This window comes from Armigeres subalbatus, chromosome 2 (genome assembly GCF_024139115.2).
Source record: "Armigeres subalbatus isolate Guangzhou_Male chromosome 2, GZ_Asu_2, whole genome shotgun sequence".
Classification (NCBI taxonomy): Eukaryota; Metazoa; Arthropoda; class Insecta; order Diptera; family Culicidae; genus Armigeres; species Armigeres subalbatus.
Genome location: NC_085140.1, coordinates 188116666 through 188139719, shown reverse-complemented (window position 1 = coordinate 188139719; position 23054 = coordinate 188116666). Strand labels below are relative to the sequence as shown.

Below are 23054 nucleotides of genomic sequence, written 5' to 3'. Positions count from 1 at the left end.
GAATGAACATTCGCTTCGGGCTCGAACGTGCACTCGTAAAAATGAGCATGAACTCGAGCGTAGGCTGGATGCTCATGTTTTGCACCGCGCTCACAGCGGCGCTCGAACATTGATGTTTTCAGCGCGGCTGTGAGCACGGTACATTACATCGGTTACAATCAAAATCAACAGACATTGCTTGGTTGGCTGGGCTTAGCATTTTGGTGTTGAAACTCTAGTTTTCATATAATTGAATTTCAATGGTTCGATGATACTTTGTTCGTAAAAGTAAAAAGGAACTTATTTATCATCTTATTATGCGCGTAGATATTTGAAATATCCTCAATGACAGAGTAAAAGGACATTCTACGAAAACCTTAGCATAAGCAAAGCACCGACGAGGTGAGCACCGGTGAGGAAAGTCCAACCCCGTACTTCTAACCATTTTTAATTGAATATATTTTAGACTTGTTGAGAAGAGTTTCAAAAATTCTTTCGGTTGCTTTCCTATGCCGCTCAAGTTTACGATATTGGAGGATGATTTGGTAATCCGTGATTTTTTTACCTGCAGTCATTATCAAAGTACATCATCAGAAACCATGTTCGAATAATCAAATATGGATCGTATATTTTGTGTATAAAGGGTACCTATCGCAGAACCAGAAATTTATAGAATTTTATGTAATGTGACTAAGTTGTCCGGCACTGAGGGATTTCTCTCTACTTGGGATGGAAATGTGTGTACATATTTTGGCAATGCGATAATCAACAATGAAGTATTTAATTCACGATTATATAAGCCTCCATGTGAAATCGGAATTATTGAACAACTAATGCATAAATTTTAACTCACGTACTTTACTATGTATCTACCTACTATAGAAAAAAACAATTCTATATGTTCAACACAATTTGTTGAGGGTTTGTGGAAAACAAAATAAGTTGACACACAGTTTACAACATCGAAACATTTCTTCTTCAGTGGATCTACATTTCAACTACAACTTGACCTGTTTTGAACTAAGTATTCCCTATTAGCATTTAAAGGAACCGTTATAATTGAGGCTTTTCTATGCCTGCCATTGTATACATGTGTTTTGTGTATCTTATGTAGAAAACACAATTAATATACTATGTCCAGGGCGTCGAAAATGTTTCCTTCGCGAAAACACTCTAGACTGGACCCAAACATGCTAGTGGTAATCAATTAACTAATCCGTTTATTGTACACTTTTTATGTTTTTATTTTTTTTAGGAAGATTTTATATTTCATTTGCTTCCCCAATTGAGTTTCATTCTTTTAATAAAGCTGGATAGAAACAATAATGTTATGTACCATCTTTGCTAACACTCTAAATTTTCATGTTAAAGTTAGTTTGCTTCACGTTTTGGATTATTTTCAACAATAAAACATAACACGCTTGCTTTTCGCATACTAAAGGGCCACGCAGAATGGGTACTTTTGCGAACGTCCCGTTTGATGCACGCAAATGCAAATGCTGAAAGCACAACTTGTTTTCATCTACCAACTCCGATACATCTTTTTTGCTATGCCGCTCAACTATGGCGAATGCGAAACGTGCCGCATAATCGTAAAGCATCGCGCTCGGCCCAAAACCTATTCTCACAGCCTCAGTTCTCAGCCTAAGCACACAGTCTGAGCACACAGCATGCTGGATGAGCACACAGCCTGAACACACAGCCCAAGTTTTGAACTTGAGCTCGAGCCTGAGCTGAGCCGCACCGCGTTCATTTTTCGCACCCATGTTCGATGCTGATGGTGAACACGAGCTTGAAGGAGAACGCGCGCTCGGGATGAACATGAACTTGCAAAAACTGCACTCAAGCTCAGCGCCGCTCATGTTTTCGTGAAGACTGGTTGCAGGACAAACATCAAAAATAAAGGCTAAAGTGTTAAAACTCAATCCAAGCCTAAGGTACATCAACACAATAATGAAGGATTGCTGTTTGCTCAGCACATTCGAAAAAGTAAGCAAACCTGAAAGAAATAATAATTCTCGTTTAATTTATTGAGTTATAATAAAGCCGATACACTTTTATCCCATGTTTTTGTAAGTTCATAGTAAATTTAAGGAAGCACTTTAAGATTAATCCACCTACAGTGAGATTTTGACCCTTCCTTAGTTATAAGGATTTTTTTCCAGACTCCAGTATTTAAAACGAGATAAAACTACTCAGCTTCCCACGGTGATTTACCGTGAAAGTGACAAAATAATTGCCTACCCAAAGGCGGACGTCATGGGTTAAGGTGATTATACAATCAAACCATGTGGTGAATTTAAAATTCACCACATGGTTTTCTATTCCCATTATTTTAAGTTTAAATCTAGCGTAATAACTTTCGTGCATTGCTGAAATTAAAGTCGATTGTTCAGCATAAGTACGCAAACGATCTAAGGATGTTTCATCACCATGGGCGTTGAGGTTCTCTCAGTTCGTGCTCTCGAAAAATCACTAGAAAAAGCACGTGGTTTCCAAGATGGCCGATTTGTGGCTTTGTTGTATAACCACCTTAAGTGATAACTCAACGAATGATAACGTACTGTACTTCATGCTGCCTATCTATAAGGCGCTCGTCGGATTGAATAACTATTGTGACATGGTTAGTAACTATCGTAACGTTGGTTGCAGACCTCGATATTAATTAATCCAGAACTAACTAAATCAGTAATAGGAGATCGTCAGTTGCATTCTAGCAAAAATTCCGCTTGAGGCCCTTTCAAAACATTTTAACAACAGCGACTACACCTGATGGTATAAATGCAATATTTCCATTATCAGGCGACAGGTGGTGTTGCGGCGTGTTTGTATCAATGTAATATTGCATATACACTAGTGACATCTGCTGTTCGATATCGTAAGCTTTCAATATTCCTTCCACACACACGAGGTGGAGAACAGTCTTGAAGAAATTGAAAGTATACAACCAGAATTTAGTATGGAGGTACAATGAAATCTCTTTTATTGTTTAGAACTGTAAAACAAGTCGTGGGTACAAAAAATCTAAAAATTATTTGTTGCTTTTTGACCTAACTTTCATATTGATGCGATGCGTAGTTGATGAGAACGGATGATTTGTCCATACAAGGAAATTCATTTTACTTTAAATGTTGTGGCGCCATCTCGTTCAAACAGCACCTTTGTCTTTGCCTTATTGATCTGAGCGAAACTCAATAGCGTTCAATAATAACATATATTTCGCCTTATGGATGCATAATTTTGTAAAACTAAACTTGTTCAATACCTTAAAATGAGCGAGATTTGTATGGTAGTAAATTTCAGAATTTGCACACATACGCACACATACATGCATACATGTGAACTATTAGTGTCTCAAAACATGCTCACATTTGCTATCTAGCTTCCACTGAAGAAATTTTTGAAATTCCGTTCAATTTTTACGTTTTTTGCTTTTCGGAGAAGATTTTTTTGTACATGCTTCTATATGTTCCTCAATTAAAATCATTTGTTTCTTTGCAACAAATCAGAAAAATAGGCATAATTCCATATCATACCATTTGTTATAATTATATTTTTAATGCCAAAGTGAATTTGTTTCAAATACCATACATTTTATTCAATAATTCACGAGATTTCTTGATAGATTCATACGTAACACACCTGCGTAACGCATACAAAGTGAAATTATAGACACTTCCGAAGGAAGGGTCAAAAATAAAAAGATCAAAAACGTTCTTCAAAAATTAGTATTTTTACCTTTACCTCAAATATAATTTTACTTTAAAATTTATATCGGCCTAAGGGAAGATACATGAAACTTATTGCAAATAACCTGTTTATTTTATTTTATCAATTTAACCAATTTATTCAATGGAGTCGAACATTCTATTCAAATTCTTGAAGAACACTTTTGTGTTCTAAATAGTCCTGGAACTAACCTCCTGGTTTAAACAGCCGTGTGGTGAATTTAAGTGGAATTTAGGAATCACCTTCAACCATATGGAAGTCAGCAAAGGAAGGTTCCTTCCACTGATTGAAACCGAAGGAGGTAAACCGGCTACCCAAAATTTGACCGGCTCGAAGGACCATTATGTTGGGTTAAGGGACCCTCTCCAACATAAAAAGAAAACAAATAGAGGGTACTGCCATAAACGTGAATGATTTCAAGACTCAAGGAAACCCAGTCGTGAGGATTATAGATTGCCCAATTCATAGCATATTGTCCGACAGCACATATATTTTTAACACGTAACTAGATACATCATCTGCAAGCGTACCCGAGCAGGAGAAATTGGCTCAATGATACCTAATGCTGTTATTGATACCATACTCTGTTATGAACTAGCCCTGGATAAGAGGTAAAATACCAGAGGAATAATACCAAAAACTAATATGCACAATACTTAAGCCATAACAAACTCAGTTATTAAATTGAATTTTAATACCAAATGCATAACCAATTATTATTCGTTTGGTATTGAAATACCTAACCATAGTATGCCTCAAGTATTCTGCATATAATTTTTTGGTATTATTTTTTGGTATTTTACCTCTTATGCAAGGCTAAATCATACCAATTTCTGTTATCGAGGTCGTCGCTCCTGCTCGGGTACTACAAGCTGTTGAAAATAGTTTATCGTTACACCCATGGATTCAAGATATTGACTTTTCCAATTGAATAAAAGTGTGCGTGATTCCGCTGTATTCCTCTCAAAGTGTTTGTGATATTTTAGCTGCTGCTGGATTACCACCCACTTTTATTTTATACATCATACACAGTGACATTGGTATTGGTGATTCTTGCTTTGGAGAGCTAAATAGAACTAGAACTGAACACAAAGGATGTGATACTTTGCTGGATACCAGGACATGTTCGCATTCCCTGAAATACTATTGCCTGATTTTCTCAAAATTGCACGCGGCGAACCTTTCATGAAAGGTACCGCCGCGCTTTCTGCACCCCGTTTACTTGATTCTTATGGATGAATAGCATTGCGGTGTATCGTTTGTCGCGGCCGTACCTTTCGACAGTCATTCGCCGCGTGAAGTTTTGTGCAAGTACCCATTTGGGAACTAGACCTGTGCGCCGCCGCGCCGCGCCGCCGCCGCCGGTGGTTTTACTCACGCCGCCGCCGCCGACAATTTTGGGTCGGCGCGCCGCCGATCATAATTTTGCCACGCCGATGACTAATCGCAATAAAAAAATCAATTAACTTAAGTCGAGTCGAGTAAAGTACAAACTGAAGATGGCCTTACAGTTGAAGACGAAATACGTATCTGTAAAGCAAAACAACGTGATGGAGTTTATTGGAATAGTACTAAACTCGTCTTATGATAGTTCATAAAAGGTTAAAGGGTGGAAATCGACAGAATACAATTTCAAATCTATCTTACGAGATGATGTCTCTAAGTCAGTGTGGTGAAATACATTGTCTGGATTAATAAATATGTTGGTTGATTAGTTTATGAGTTTGCGTGAGGCTTCATCTAGTGGATTTCTTCTACCAAGTAGAATAACACATACAATGTTTAACTGATCTTTGGAATTCGTCTAAGCCAAGCCTTTGGCATTCAGTCGGGCACCTAAACCTGTAGTTGACTTTAGAAATTCTTTTTTCTCCGAAAATTCCTTCAGAATTTACATTACGAATTTCTTCAGAACATCATTTACGAATTTCTTTAGGAAATTCCTTATGGAATGTATACAAAAAAAAATATTTCAGGAATTCGTACGAAAAATAAGCTAGAAATTCGTTCCAAGACTCCTTAAGGAATTCCTCTAGAATTCTTATAGAATTTCTTCGGAAATTGTTTATCAACACTTTTTTTAAGCAATGCCTTTGGAAATTTCTCCTATGATTTTTTTTTGGAAATTATTCCATGGTTTCCTTAAATTGATTCTTTCAGATATTACATAAAAGATTTCTTAGAACTTTTCAAGGAACTTCTTCGGCACTTCTACCAGCAATTCCTTTAAAACATTCTTCGGGAATCCTTCCAGAACTTCCTGCAAGAATTCCTCCAAAAATGCTTTCACGAGATCATTCCGAAATTCTTTTAGTAAACTTGGTAACTAACCTTTAGTAACATTGGTAATTTTTCAGTGTTTAATGTTTATTTTTTTGTTTTACTCTTTCAAAAATTCAATTAGCAACTCCATCGAAAACTATTTCATTCTCTAATTATTTTTCAAAGGATTTCCGGAAAGAAATTCCAGAAGAATTTCTTAAGAAATCTACGAGGGAATCTTGGAGGCTTTTCGAAGAAACTTTTAAAGAAATCTATGGAGAAATATCAGAAGGAATTCTTGGCGGATTTTTTTAGATTATTTAAGGAAAAAAATCGTGAGGAGTTCTCAAATGATTTTTTGGAGAAGTTTTTGAAGAAATTCCTGGAGGGTGTAGGATAGGGTGGCTCAAATTAGTATGGGAAAAACTTTCTTCATTTTTTTATGGCCCGCCCTCTTATTCGGTTCTATTTGTTGCCTTAATGCTCTGGACAAAATTTCAGTCAAATCGGTCAACGTTTGGGCGGTGCTAAACTCGTTGGAAATTTATATGGAAAAATGTATCCTGAAACATCCAAAAACAGCGATTAAACGGCACAATTTACGAAGAAGAATTGTGATACTCATTCAGTGAAGTATTTAATACAGAATGCTATGCTGAAAACCGCGAAAAGATTAGAGTTTGTCCGGCGAAGTTATTGGCATTTCTCTGAAGAGCAAATTTCGTTTCTTTTACCTTTGAAAAGAAATAAATTCACCCCTACAACACTCCAGTAAATTCTAATATCTTTGCCTAAGAAACTCTAATCTTCTCGCGGTTTTCAGCATGACAATCTGTATTCAATTCTACAAGAACTGAATGAGTATCATAGTTCTTGATCGTAAACATCGTTCTGAGTATGATGTATCTGAGTATCTGAGTATGATGAGTATCATAGTTCTTGATCGTAAACATAGTTCTTGATCGTAAAACATTTTACCATATAAACTTCCAAGGATTTTAGCTCCGCCCAAACGTTGACCGATTTCGCTGAAATTTTGTCCAGAGCATCAGGGCATCAAATAGAACCGAATAAGAGGGCGGCTCATCAAAAAATTGGAAAAAGTGTTTTTTGAGCCACCCTAGTGTAGGAGTTTCCAAATGAATTTTTGAAGGCATTTTTAAAAGAGAGCCTGAATTGAATTGAAATTCAAAAATAATTTCAGTTGGAACTGCTAAAAAAGTTTTTGGAAGTATTTATAAAAGACTTCCCCAAAGAATTCCTAAAGGAATTTCCAGAGAAATCTACGAAAAATGTTTGAGGAGTTCCTTAGGAAATTGTTTCAGAATTCCTCCAAAAACTCTCTTAAAACTCCTACAGAAATTCAATTACGAATTACTTTGGAAATTTCATCAAGTTTTGAAAATTTACTTAGGAATTTCTTCGAAAATTAATTGAGAAATTCCAGCGGAAGTTACTTTTTGGATTTTTTTTTTTAATTTCCTCTAGGGGTTCCTTAGCATCAAGACATTTTTCCTGAAATTACCTTAGGGATTCTTTCAAATATACCTTAGGCAATTTCTGAAGATTTTTTTCCGGATAATCCTTTCAAAATTCCTCCAGTAAACTCTTTGGTTACTTTAGGAAGCTACCTACAGACACTGACAAAACTACCTCTGTAAAGGGGAAGGGTCGTTTGGCCGAAACCCATTTGGCCGAATTCCACTTGGCCGAACAAACCATTAGGCCGAAACCAATCTGGCCGAAAGGGTCATTTGGTCGAACGGGTCATTTGAACGAACGGGTCATTTGGCTGTACGGGTCATTTGGCCGAACGGGTTATTTGGCCGAAAGGGTAATTTGGCCGAAAGGGTCATTTTGCCGAAAGGTTCGTTTGGCCTAAAGGGTCATTTGGCCGAAAAAGTCTTTTGGCCGAAAGGGTCATTTGGCCGGAACGGTCGTTTGGCCGAAAGGGTCATTTGGCCGAATAGGAAATTTGATCGTATAAGACATTTGACCGAATAGGTAATTTGAAAAGTGAAAAATTAGGAGTGAGAAGAGAGACGTCTCAATTCTCATTCCTCATTTCTCACTTCTCACTGTAAAAAGAGAGAAGCGTGAAGTTTGTAGTGAGACGTCTCTTTACCCACTTCGGACTATTCACTTTTCACAATGAGAAAAGAGAAATGAGGAGTGAGAAGTGAGACGTCTCACATCTCACTAAGAAAATTGAAAGCGCGAAGTGAGCAGTGAGACGTCATACTATTCACTTCGCGCTTCTCAATTTCTAAATAAGAGAAAAAGAGAAAAATGAAGAAAAAGAAGTTAGACATCTCACTACTCACTTTCATTTCTCATTGTTCCCTGTAAAAAGTAAGAATTGAGACGTCTCCCTTTTCACTCCTCATTTACCACTTATCGTTGTGAAAAATGAGAAGCATGAAATGAATAGTGGGATGTCTCATTACCCACTTCGTCCATCTCACTTTTCACAATAAAGAAAATAGGGAGACGTCTCACTTCTCTTTCTTTATTTATCTCTTCTCATTGTAGAAAGTAAGACGTGAGATGGCTCACTTCCCATTTCTCACCTCTCACTGTAAAAAGCTAGTAGTGCGAAGTGGGTAGTGAGACGTCTCACTACTCAACTATGCTTCTCACTTTTTACAGTGAGAAGTAAGAAATAAGGAATGAGATTTGAGATGATTCTCTTCTCATTCCTAATTTCTCACTTTTCAAATAACCTATTCGGCCAAATGACCTATTAGGCTAAATGTCTTATTCGGCCAAATGTCCTATTCAGCCAAATTACTCCTACGGCTGAACGACGTTTTCGGCCAAATGACCCTTTCGGCCAAATGACCTCATCAGCCAATGACCCTTTCGGCCTAAAGACCCGTTTGGCCAAATTACCCTTTGGCCAAATGACCCTTTCGGCCAAACGACCCTTGCGGCCAAATGACCCTTTCGGCCAAACGACCCTTTCGGCCAAATGGCCCTTTCGGCCAAACGACCTATTCGGCTAAACGACCCTTTCGGCCAAATGACTTTCGGCTTATTGGTCTGTTCGGCAAATGGTATATTCGGCCAAACAACTTTCAGCAAAATGACATTGGCAAAAAGATGCAGTGTTTGAGCAGAAAATACTGCGCGGTGGAGAATAGTAAATGGCGCAGACGAACGAATGAATCACGATTGTACAAAGTTTATAAAAATGCAGACAAAGGCAGGCTGATAAAATATGGCAGATTACAGTGGGCTGAACATGTACTGTGTATGCTGGAAGAGAGATCAGCAAAAAACCTTCCGGGAGTGTGGAAGAGGACGTTGGCTCCGGGGTAGACTCCGGACTCGGTGACTGTGTGCAATCGAAGAAGATGCTCGTGCAGCCGGTGTGCAGGGAAACTAGCGACAGGCGACCCAAGAACGAGCAATCTGGAATAGGAAATTAAATTCGGTTTTCCTCCGGACAACACGGAGTGTACGACCATCATAGTTATAGGTAAATTTAGAATGAAATTTTTGGACATTTTCCCTAGGAATTTCACGACATTCTCCATTTCCTTTGGATTTTTTTAGGATTCCTTCAGATCATTTCATTCATTCATTCAACGCTCCTTTCAAAATTTATTGGGAAATTTTTTTGAAATTCTGTTGGGACTTTAAAAATATCTGTGAGGATTTCTTCGAAATTTTCCTGAAGGGTTACTACTGATTTTTCTTTGGGAATTCCTTCAGTTCTCACAGTTTTTTCGGAAATTTCTTCAAAAATGTTGCCGGATTGCCTTCAAAAACTTTATCCGACATTACTTCAGGAAATCGTTTGGAAATTCCTTTAGAAAACTATTTTAGGAATTCCATCGGAAATTAGTTCATTGTTGAATAAATTTCCGAATGACTTCCTGCAGGATTAGCTCTACTAAAGGAATTTCCCAAAGAGAACGTGAATGGATTTTAGAAAGAATACCTATACAAATTTCTGTAGGAATTCTCATAGAATTTTACGAAGGAATTCCTTATGAACTTTACTAAGAAATGTCTGTAGAAATTTCCTAAAAAAATCTAGTTTCCTCCGGAAATTCCTTCAGGGACTACACCAAGAACTTTTTTGGCATATTTAACCAAATTTCAGGAAAAAATTTAAATTTGGTTGGTCATCCCCAGTCTTACTCAGCTAGTATCATAAGCTAGTATCATAACATTTTAACATAAATAACATTTTGAAATCAGGTATTGATTAGTGTCGCCGACAATTGACTATTTTGAATGTGCTGCTTGATGATCGGCAAACGTAGAATATTGCAATTTTAATCCACTGAAGTTGATTTGTACACGGGCGATTCCTGTCGTGTGAATCAAAATCGCATGAATCCAAAAACCCGCATTAAATTTGATTTTTTCCAGTCATTAATTTTTTCATCCACGCCGGTTCACGCCGCCGCCGCCGCCGCCGATGAAAGCCAACGGCGCGCCGCCGTGACGCCGCCGCCGCCGGGGCAAAAGTGACCACCACGCCGCCGCCGCCGATGATGTGACCGGCGCACAGGTCTATTGGGAACATTACAAACGCCGCGCAGTGTATCATATCCAGAAAATCTGACAATATAGCAGATCAACTGATGGGAGAAGAAAATGGGAGAATGGGAGAAACGGCATCCACAACAGCAAAGAATGGGAGAAACAGCATCCTTATAACAAACTATTAGGATGAATTGGGAGAATCAATGGTAAACCAGCGAAAACTTCCTTTTGGCCATTAAGGCCAACCACTTTCCCTTGTCCCGACCGATTATTATCATCTGAACAAAGGGCAATAAGTCGTTTACGCATTGGACATACCCGAATTACACACCAACACCTATTCAACAGGGAAACCAACATATGTAACACTTGCGGTGAACCTTTATTAATCAGACATATTTATTGCAATCTATTGCAGAAAATACGAAGAAGAAAGACGAAATTGTAATTGTAATTGAACGATAGTGCTGAATAAGAACAAAAACTAGTATTTAAAACTGAATTAATCAACAAGATTTAGAAATTAGGCAAAATTAAAGCACAAGAATAAAAAATAGATGGGGAAGAATGACTATCTCACAGTTAAACCCCACTGAAAAAAAAAGTAACGACTTCAGATATTCAAAACAACTGTTGATATTATTATTTTGGGTAAATACCTATTTGGCAAAAATAAATTATAATGCCAAAGAGTGGTAGTAAAACACAATAAGTTATTATTGCAGCAATTAGTGATCAATGCAAGCACTTTTTTGTCTCATGCTGATATTCGAAGCAAGTAGCTGTCAGTGACAAATATAAGTAAATAGAGCTTTGTACTAGTGAGCGTAAATTTATGAATGCTAAACCCATATTAGCTAGTATTTCTCAAAGATTTTGATTTTCTCTTTTTAAAAGTAGCCTCGCCCTTGAGGAAAATTTTGCACCGTTTTTTGGCCTTTATTTTAAATATCTCAGGCAGTGTTGTCCTACACATTCGAAAAAAAACTGCTTTTGATGTTAATAAAATCGTTAAGAAGATTTAAAAAATGAAGAATTTTTTTTTTCGGAAAGTGTTGGATAACACTAACCACAGGATATTACTTTACGTGCTGAAATTTGCTCAATCTCATCCTTTTCAATAGACGAAATCTAAGGAAAACATCCTTGAGATACTGTCATCAGATGGTCTGGGCGTGGAGGCGCTTGGTACATTGCACTATTTAACCGCAATTTTACTCGATGGCCATAAGAGAAGGAATAGGCCAAAAGGCGAAGAAAGAGTGAGCGTCCGGAAAGCTCAACCGTTATGCTACGTTTTTACAGGGCAAGTAAATTGAACAACCCAGTCGAATTCACTAGCTTTGTCTAAACTTGGCATTATCGACGATCGATCGATCTTCAGTTGATGATGATGATGATGATGATGATGATTGTCCCGCCACATACCCCTACAAAGGTTTGAGCTAGACGAGTTATCTTTTAGATCAATGGAATCAGATTTGCCAATAACAAAAAAACGATCCGATTATTTTACAGATATAAATTCGAATACTGTCCATCGCTATACAGCAAAAACTAAATTTAAAAAAATGAACTGCAGTTTTGATTCATCACTTAGCAAACACCGGTAGTGATACCTCGAGGTCTACAGAAATGCAAAACTTGTGATACCTCTCGCACAGATTTCAAAAGCTTCGCCAGGAACCGCTTTACGTCTTATCAACAAAACCGCATTCTACATCTCGGAAGTATCTTTCAGCATTTATTTTGATTTTCGACAACAAAACGCCTAAACTTGTGATACCTCTCCGTCGATATCAAAAGCTCGTCTTCTATCGCGTACAAAGACAATGTACCAGGTAGCCAAGGCCAATCATCTATTTCCACTCATTACTAGTCATTCAAAATTCACTTTCATCCATCACGCAAACAGCTAAAAAATGTCAATGATTGGAATAAATTATAAACAACTTACACCCAGGTTTTTTTTTACACGGTTTGGTTTTGATCGTTTAAGACCTTCAGGGTCAATGAAGCAATGAGTTAACCCCACCAAAAAATTCGCAAAAAATCAAAGAAAATTCAGGGGGTATTTGAAAAGCTGTAAAAGTTCAGGTTAACCGAGAAATTAATGAATTCCAACCGCGTAAAAAAAACCTGGGTGTATATCTGTATTGCGCGCGCGAGGCTCAAACTTTTGTAGACTACACAAAAAAAGATTCAATTTAAAATTACGTCAACAATATAAAATCCATCATCATCATCGAGGCGATCGTTGTAGTCAATTAATGCCTCAATAAATAAGAAATAATTCAGATTACAGCTAAACATCCGTTGGTCACAACTTCGTCAAGATTTAAAGCTAGTCAATTATAAAAACTTGTCGAGCAGCCGTTCAAAAAGCAGCATTGATGTGTGAAATACATTGTCTCTTAAACTGTGTTAGTGTTGCTGCACGTTTGATCTGTGTAGGCATCGAATTGAATACATTTATACCATTTATACCCTTGAAAAACAATGAATTTTGTGAAGCACCATGTAAAAAGAAAGAAACAAATATCGAGGCAGCAAACCATTAATTACTTTAAAAATGAACACCATAGTTAAATATACAATTCTTTGCTTCACTGACAGCCACTGCAAGGCATCCAACAAAAGTATTAAAGGAGTGAGCCTATTGCATCTCAAAATGAAGCGCATTATTTTATTTTGCAAACGCTGTAATCTCAATAGTTTTGTTTCACTAGCCAGAAAAAGGATGGAAGGGCAAAAGTCGAGATGAGGGGAGATGATTGATTTATACAAATATATTTTACTAGCAATTGTTAAATATTTTTTCAAACGGCATAATATTCCGTACTTCTTGGCAATTTTCTTGATAACATTGTCAATATGGGTACCAAATTTTAGCTTGTCATCAATAATCACGCCAAGATATTTAATTTCCCGCACGCGATCAATCGTATCATCATCCATTACAACAGAGACGACTGCATTTAATCGATTCCGTGAAATCACCATGAACTTGGTTTTACTAATATTTAATTTCAACTGTTTGTATTTCAACCATCTACTTAGAGAACGTAAATCTTCATTCAAGTGTTGGACGGCGTCATCTAAATTCTTAGCTGCAATGAATATAACTGTATCATCAGCAAAAAGATTTATGTCACAAAATCGTAAAACTCGCCGCATGTCATTGATGTACATAATAAATAAAATGGGCCCTAATACACTTCCCTGTGGCACGCCGAGAGTGTTCTCCACGGGACTCGAAACAAAATCATTAAAGGCAGTCCGTTGAGTTCTGTCAGCCAAATAGCTTTCAAACCATTTGTATGCAGAACCCGAAATTCCAAAGCGCTTGATTGTTTTCAACAACAAAGGCCGAGAAATTGTCTCAAAAGCGCGTTTCAGATCCAAAAACACAGCAACAATCGTATATCTTTACGCTCCATTTGTTCTTTCCATTTTGCCAATACCAAATTCAATGCGGTTTCACAAGAATGACCTTCTCGATATCCCGAATGTTCCGGTATCAGCAAGCTATTGATATTCAAATAAGTTAATAGCTGGCCTTTAACAACTAGTTCTAAAATTTTCTCTAATGTGTGCAACATGTTGATGGGACGAAACTCTTCGGCTTTAATCGTTCCAGCAACTTTTTGTATTGGAATCACAAGAGATTCCTTCCAAACTCGTGGCACGTGCCTAGTTTGCAATGATCCATTAATAAGGTCCAGCAAGTTGTGTCCGATGACTTCAAAGCAATCTTGTATAACATTTGCGTTTACATTATCTTCTCCAGCCGTTTTCCCATATTAAAGCAAATTTCCTAAGTTCTTCCATTGTTTTCGGGTGAAAGCCTTCAAATCTGCAATTAACATTAATCGGCTGCTTTATTTCGTCGGGTTCATCAACTAATGCGATATATTGGTTAATTGATGAAACACTTTCTATGAAATATTTATTAAAACTATCTGCAATTACGTCTTCTGATTGCTCTAATGTGCCATTAAAGGTTATGGACCACGGTTTACAAGAACTAGGTTTCATTAAAGATTTTAAAATTTTCCATAACTCTTTGCTGTTGTTTTGATGTTGATCAATTTTCCTCTGAATGTATTCGCAACGTGTGCTTTTCAAAGTTTGCGAATATTTGTTCCGCGCCACCTGATACCTATTCCAATGATTATCACTATTACTTCTACAAAACTTTTTGTACAATTTATCTCTTTACGCCTCAGACGCAATAGATTTAAATTGTACCAGCTGTTCGAGTTATTTAAAGATACATACTTGTGTTTAACTAATTGATTGGTACAGGTTTTTAAAACATCAGTAAGAACAGCTGATTTCTGATCTAAAGAACCGGCATTTGAATGAAAATCCACGCTTCTTTCGACAAGGCCCGAAACAGCTTGTTTCGAATATTTCCTCCAGCACTTTAATTTTATTACATTACTATAATTACTACACAGAAAGAAAAATCGTTATTAGAATTAAAAAAACCATTGGTAAAAACAAAAAGTTGCGTTGGTTCTTTTTCGTAGAGAGTTGTCTATGTTCAAAATAAAAGTATGGCAACTTTTGCAAGAGCCACGGTTCAAATCTTTTACGTGGCTCTGAAATTAAAAGTTCAAACATTTAAAACAAAATTGTAGAACTGTCAAATCAAAATGATCACACCGTTCATAAAATAGAGTGCGATATTTTTAAATGAAAAATTATCTTGTATTTACTCCTTCATTTACTCAAAAAGACGGAACCCATACTTCACCCTTTCTTTTCTATCTACTCCATTAAATTTCATATGTTTTTTTACTTTTCATTTCATTTATTTAAATATTAACCTTTTTACAATACGTAGCAGCTTCCTCAAGGCTTCTCGGGGACGCCTTGCAGGTATCGGTGAACATAGCGCCATGCCCCGACAAGGTCAGAAAAAACAACTTATCTGCAAGTGAAAATTGTCGCATCAGTTTACCGTCCATTTAAGAAATGCGTGTTTTGCTATCGCCGCTTTTTATGCTTTTAGAATATAATATTTTACCTACCTTTCAAGTCCGAGAGGTATCCAGTTTCTCCGTATTTGACATCTTTGAAACAGTTCTCTTTGGGCCCGAACGCCAGCATAGATTTGCGACGGCTCGTGTCGCGGTGTCGCGATCGGCCATATTCTGGCCATGAAAGCTTAGATGCAATTCTGGACCTCTGTAAGCTGGTTTTGATGCATTCACTCTTATGAACACTGGTTGTTGATTACTGTGGCGGTCAATCATTCTTCGACCGATTTATTCTCGTTTTCGAAAACTGTTTGGTAGTTCTGGTACATGAAAACAACAAAGGGTGGTGTTCTGCTCTTTATGGGTAACTGCCTTGTCCTAAATGAAGCTTTCACCGGTAGTGGTACTGTGAAAAAAGTTGATTCTCATCACAAAACTAAAATAAATCAAATTTTAACTGAACAAACCTGCTGTATAGTTTCCATTCCATCAATGGAAATTTGAGCTCGAGATGTTTGAGGGTTTTAAATTTCTGTTTAGCAAATAAATGCGATTCGCGATGGCTAAAACAACTTAAGGCTCTATAAACCGTAATCAATCCGATGATGACGATGATTTTATTCGAATCCGCACTAATACTAATAAAGTTTTGAACTAAATTCAATATTTTGGGGCTTTTTGCAGACTTACCTCAATCATAGCATATTCATTACATTTTCATATTAATTTTTCACTTATCCAAACTAACAATTACTGAGGAAATGCTGGAAAAACGCTGAAAACTGCTTTTTTCCTAAACCGACATTCGCAATTTTATCGAACGCATACTAACTCCGAACGTTCGGAGCAAACACATACACCCGCACTTGATTTTTCACTTGATCTTTTCCCACTGTTTCTTTGATTTAATCACTCCTAAAACATATTCACTAACTGAGTTTCACCTTTTTATTCAATCTTGACTACCGATTAATTCACTTCACGTACAAAAACTGTCGAAAGCTGCTTTCTAAAAATCGAAGTGAGAGACAAATTTGACGACCGTATTGCAAATGCAATAAAATGCGGAAGGCTCAAATTTACTAGCGCAATAAGTGAAATGGTGAGAACAAAATCTACGCGATGCAACTTCATTCAATCCGAACAATACAACGTATACGCCAGCCACGTCCACGCCAACACGTAAACAAAGGTGTGCATACACAAGAAAATAATCATCTCTTCACCGTTGCTAGATTTATTTATTGGAAAAAATCATGGCTGTTTGTTGAATTGAACAAATAAACCAAAAATAAATATTTAAACTTGTTATGTAAGCTTCTGTTACATTCCAAGTGGTGTATACAAAAATTTTAACCGGTGAAAACCCATATATTTGATACACATGTGTTATGATATTAAATAAAAATTTCGTCAAGTCTGGCAACATTGTGCATCAGCTGGCATATTTTTAACACCCCATTTCCACCCACCCCAGTTGTAAACAAAATTTATTTATCGCTGCTGCACTTTTTCGTACCAATTGCCTCACTATTACAAACAAGCGTTACAGTCATTAATTTTCAAAACATTGTGATGGAGTCTTGAGCCTTAAAAACAGGAGCGCGAAGTGTGAAGACTAAACTTAACTGACTGCGGATAAATACACCCTGAGAAATTATTTCGGATTATTTGACATAACTGGAATTGCATGTTACTATTAAAAAGTATGTTGCTAATTTCGAATGCCTTCATGCAGGTTTAGAGCTAAACAATAGTTCAATAATTATTAGAACACATTTTGATACATTTCAAAGTGTTTTTACCTTGTGATATGAAATGTATCAAAACTGAAAATATGTTAATTTGAAAAGATATGCATTTATTTTTTCTTGAGGTGTCCCGGTCTGTTATACCTTTTGATGAATTTTCGTGTGAAATTTGACAGTTCTACAGTTTTATTAGTAAAAGTACGAACTTTCAAATATATAAACAGAACTGACAAAACAAACTTTACGAATGATAATCTAACTTTTATGATGAACAATTTTACTCTTAATTTGATCAAACTAGAGCACTTTTCAATTGTAAAGTACTACATATTTAGCAAAACAATTTTATTTTTTTCTGTGTACTATTGTCATCAACGTTAATCACTAGTTAATAATTAGGAAATCATGGATGTCACACCAATTGATATTAAAATCACCAGCGAGTATATTTAATTTACTAGGGTCAATGAACATCTCCAACCAGTTCTCTAAAATTTCAACAAAACGCTGTTCACTTGAACTGGGAGAATGGTATAAAACAGCATAATTACCCGTCTTCATGCCACGAACAACTGTAATGCCCAAGAACCAGTTTCCGTCACAGACTTCATTTAATTGAAGCTTAAACTGAACTGATTCTTTGACATAAATAGCAACACCGCCAGTGTGTCTCGAATGTGATAAGCAAGCAGCCACACTGTATCCCGGAATACTATACTGATCAAAAGCTTCCATGTCAACAATATGCGTTTCAGATACTACCAATTACTACCGCGATTATCTGATTGTCTGATATAAACGCGGTTTCAATTTTTGAATTTTACACATTTTTTCTAGCATCGTAGGTAAGTAGCCGTTATTCTTTATCATAAGAATTGGCACTTTGGTACAAATTTCTATGTCAATTTTTGTGCCCGAAAATCTGATTTTTTATATCAAAACATTGTTAATTTTTCATTTTTCATAATAAAAAATCCTATTGGTTCGGGTGTACGACGTACATTGATAGGAAATTATGCATATTGTAAAGTCAACAAGAAAGAGAAAAGGAGTTATAGTTATTATATTTAGTGACTTTATTAGAGATTCAGATGAATGTATTCCTTATATACTGATACTACTAATTTATTGTATACTCGGGAATGCGATCAATGAATTTTTATCTGAGCATAGGCTTATAAAGTTATGTTGCGGTGAAATCCTCTAGCGGATAGCTTAAGAACCCTGATGTAGATTCATGCTTCATACACTTTTGGGAAGATTATATATTGGAAACATAAAGCTCTCGGAAGTAAAACTTTTGATTCCGTGCCCCACAAACTTTCATACTTACACAAAGCTTATGTGTTTCGCATAACTTTTATATTTTAAAGCTTTTACTTGCACAACACATGAGTAAAAATTATTTGTGTGTACAAAATTTCAAGCCAACTTTCATACAATATCCCATTGAAATCCAACAGAAACCTATCGTTTTCCACTCCAATTGGATTTTCACGTTTTCCTTTGCCCGTTTCGCATTTTGTTTTGACAGGTTTTTCCCATCGAATGTATTGGTATTTTCGGCTCGTAAACGATAGCATATTAGACTCGTCGTCCGTTTGCGGTTTGTTGCTGTTCCTCTTCGTCCGATAAGCCCCCTTTGCTTTGGTTAGGCGCCTTTTGTTTGCATTCGCTGGTTCGCTTTGCACCCGTTTCGCCTGGGACAGAGGGGGTGGCATTTTCCACAAGTGTGGAAAAGTGTAAACAGCTTCGTTGCTTTTGCGAGGTGTGTGTGCGGCGAATTGAAAGAGGCTCGGCAGTGGTGATTGGGTTTTTGCGGATTTTTTTTGATATTTAGTGACACGGGCGATAGAAAAAGTGTCAGTTTCAGCTATTTAAATGTGCATTTGTGTAACCTGATAGCGTAGTGGGGCCGGTTTTTATCATAGAGAAAAAAGTGAAGTGAATGGAGAAGGTTTTCCATGGTTTGATTTGTGAATGGCTTCTTCGTGCGCTGGAGAGTGAAGAATCGATTTGTGGTTTTGTGTGGGAAAATAAACCAGGAAGAAAATTTAATTCAGTGAAAATTGATGAGATTTGCGCAAATTTGAGCAAACGATTAAAGAAAAATACATGGAGGAAGGCAAGTTGCATGATTTGAGGTATGTACTACGAGATACGATGGTTTTTCAGTGATAATTTATCTATTGTGGGTTCAAATCTACATGAATGCAATAACTTCGGATTATGTCGTCTGTCATCTCCAGATTTTTATGATTGTGTCGGGTTCTCTATTCTTTTCAGGATAGATTTGTCAGGTGTGTATAGAGAAGTAGTAAAATCCCGATTAATCGATTAGTAACTAATCGATTACTCTCGGTTCTTCTCGATTATTGAATGATTAATCGCTGGGTAGTAATCAATTCAAAATTAATCGATTAACACAACGATGAATCGATTAATCGAAATATGATATGAAATGATATAGGGTTTCTTACCCCATTCCCGGCCTAACATGCGTACGACTGCATTATTTTATTGATATTTATGACAGGAAGCAACTTTTCCTGAACTCTGTGGGCTGTATAATACTGCAATGGGGTTCACTTCTGCTTAAAAAATAGCTATTCGTGCTAAATATCGTTCAAAAAAGCTTTTATTTGATTTAAATTAACGAGGTGCAGCACTCATTTCAGTCATAGCGATTCCTATTCCGGCATACAAAAAACCAGTTCCCGGCCTAAGCAAAATTTCACTCAATCTCTCAACATTTTATTCTCATTCTCTCTCGGGACGGTAGAAAATGCGACATAAACAAAAATATGCACGTTACACGACAGCAAGATGCCAGATGGTATTATTCATAATCATTTTTATTTGGTTGAGAATATATATTTACTAATCCAAATTTCTTCCAAATACTTAAAAACAATATTTTTTTCACCTTTTTAAATCGAGAGAATTATAAATAACATGATAGCGTCCACGTATTAGAAAGTTTTCCTATTAACGATAGAGGATCATTTTCATACTCCTGGCCTTTTGGCAGCACGGTGCGGCTAGAAATTCTTAGGCCGAGGTGATTTTTTGTTCGGTTTGAGGATACATTCTAAAATGTATTCTAATATGTTTAAATAAGTTCTAGTGAAACGATCAAATAGGAAGAATTGAAGTGCGTTTGTTTATAATTATTGTGTGGTGATTAACAGCGTCAAGCAATGGTTGTATCGAGCACTGTGACGACTTTCAGGTAGGTGTTTATTTGATGATACTGTTTTGTAAAAGTGAAAGAATCACTCCGGCTCAGTGGTGTGGCAACGGAGAGCGAAATTTTGAAATCTACATTTTTATTTTCTACAATTGGATCAATTAGGAGTAAAACAAGTGGTTGACAAATATAGAGTATTGTGCAAGATAAATGGGAGACTTTTTAAAAATTATCAATCATAAACCTACGGCTTCCAAACAGTATAAATCATTAGTTTTCTGTGCAGTGAGCTGGGAACCGGGTCCATAGGCCCAAGTAGTGATTTACCCTATGAAATGATATTGTCATATCAATCAAATCCATATCATGTTTTGTTATTCATACGCTAATGCACTCCTTCTAAAATTCCGGCCCCTAGCTTAGGCTAGTTCTCCGACTGGCTAGCTGAGATCCAGTGCTACGTTGTCTCGATCCCTTGGCGGTGCTGTCATAAACTTCCTAACTCGAATCCTCCTGATTCCCCCCGGCGTCGAGAATGGTCCAGTGAAGGAAACGCTGATGGTGCCCCGACTACCGGCGGCTATCGCAGGGGACGCTTTCGCGCATTGCACCGATATCGTTTTCAGCTTGCAAAGGTGTTCCGACAGTTCTGGTGGTGGATGACGTCCGTACTGGCGGTGCCCTACATACCCGAAGAACTTCCTTCTTTCTTTCTTCAGCAGGTTGGAGGTTCGAGTGCCGAGATAGGTCCGACGATTCCGGTTGGCAGAAGACTTCCGGTTCGCTGGCGCACGACGACCCGAGACCAAACACTGCTCACTGCGCTGGAATTTCCTCCAAACTGACGCTTATTTGCTAATCCCTTCTCCATCTAATCTGCAGCTCTGACAGTATTTGCGTCACGACTAGGCTTACCGCATTCCACGTGTCTTCTTTGTTAGACATTCGCTCTGTGATGTTGTCCGCCAGTAGGGCAGGCATTCCTCTACGTACTTCCGCAAACCGAGCAATCGAATACCACGTGTTCTGGAGTCTCCTCTATGTTGATTTACGCCAATGTTGATATCACGATGACGCATGGCCACACCGATGCAGATAGTGGCGGAAACAGCTATGTCCGGACAGGATCTATGTGATGTAAAAGTTCACCTCTCCATCCTCCCTATTCACCCACGCCGACACATTGGGTATAGGCCGGTGGGTCCTCCTTCCATTATCCGCATTGTCCCAGTCCTGCTGCCACTTCACCAAAGAGTCCAGTCTCAACATCTTCCTCACATTTCTGGTATCTCTCCGTTGGTAACACTCGATATCCTCTGCTAGGGTTATGCAGATTGGAATCATCCCTGCGATAACGCAAACTGCCTCCGACGAAATGGTTCGGTACGCACTCGCGACTCGAACGGCTGCTTAACTTTCTTCGGTTACGTATCGTCTTGAGTGCAGCTTCCCAGGCTGGAACTCCATACCTCAGTATCGAGGATGTTACTGCTGCCAGAAGACGTCTACTGTTGCTTTTAGGACTACCCACGTTCGGCATGATACTTGTAAATGCACTGACCTTTTCAGCCGCCTTTTCGCAGGAATAGTCTACATGGGTGTTGAAATTCAATCGGTCATCGATCATAACTCCTAGATGCCCCAAAGCACGGACGGTATGTTGTGCCCTCCTACGGTAATCTGCATCCGCTGGATCCTTCGGCAGTTGCTAACCAGCATCACTTCTGTTTTGTGGTGAGCAAGCTGCAGCTTGACTCCATTCATCCAGTTTTCAACTGCGTCGGTCGTTTCCGCCACCAGCATTTCTACTTCTTCCAGCGACTCTCCGGTTATCGCCTTTGGGCAAATTCAGTTTTAGAACTCCATGGTACATAATGTTCCATGCATGTTGTGTGTTGATATTTTTTGTTGTACCGCCGAATCTGGTTTTCTCTCGAATTTAGGCCTGTTCACGTTAAATTTCGGAAACCCATCTTATAATGCGAATTTTGAAAATTTTCACAAGTAACTGAGACGATCAATTTACATGACAGCTGAATCTGTCTGCTTCAGTGCTGCTTTCAGCATGTTTTAAACACGCTCAAAATGATGAAACGGCGACAGATCGATTGGATATAAGCATTAGTGTCCGAAATTTAACGTGGACAAGCTTTATCCAAGTTTCTTGCCATAAATATTGTGTTGGTGTTTTTTCCGGTTGTGTAAAAACGCATCTAGGCTGGCTTTTTCATGAGAGATTTACAGAACGCGTCATCTACAATCGAAAAAATGACCGAAACTGTCCCGAAGAACTCTGAGGACATTGTAAAATGCCAAACGTGCGCCCGTTTGATATATACATAATATGGCATAAATTTGATGTGTACTGGACCATGTGGATGTCTATTTCATCTTCACTGCGCTGGTGTGTGTAAAAAGGATTTGCAAATCACATCGCGATGCATGCTGTGGATGTGTGAAGAATGTCTGACGTTTTTTAATGCTTGGAAACCAACAGTGAAATCGTCGCCTGTGGATAACAAAAGTCAGCTTCTAACCGATGTGTCCGAATTGAAAACGCAAGTTTCGCCTGCTGATAGTATATGCGTTCTTCATTCTACACCCGTGCAATCTTCCGTCAAATGACAGCAAATGATAGTTGCTTGCCGTTATTTT

The 23054-nt window shown here is 37.7% G+C and overlaps 1 long non-coding RNA gene across 1 annotated transcript; it reads right to left on the bottom strand.

Annotated features, from left to right (window-relative positions):
• Positions 1-15041: 15041 nt before the first annotated feature.
• Positions 15042-16035, bottom strand: LOC134215639 (uncharacterized). Its single transcript, XR_009980251.1, has 3 exons — positions 15926-16035; positions 15510-15864; positions 15042-15409 (listed from the first exon to the last, which is right to left on the bottom strand). It is a non-coding gene; the product is annotated as an uncharacterized LOC134215639 (long non-coding RNA).
• Positions 16036-23054: the final 7019 nt, after the last annotated feature.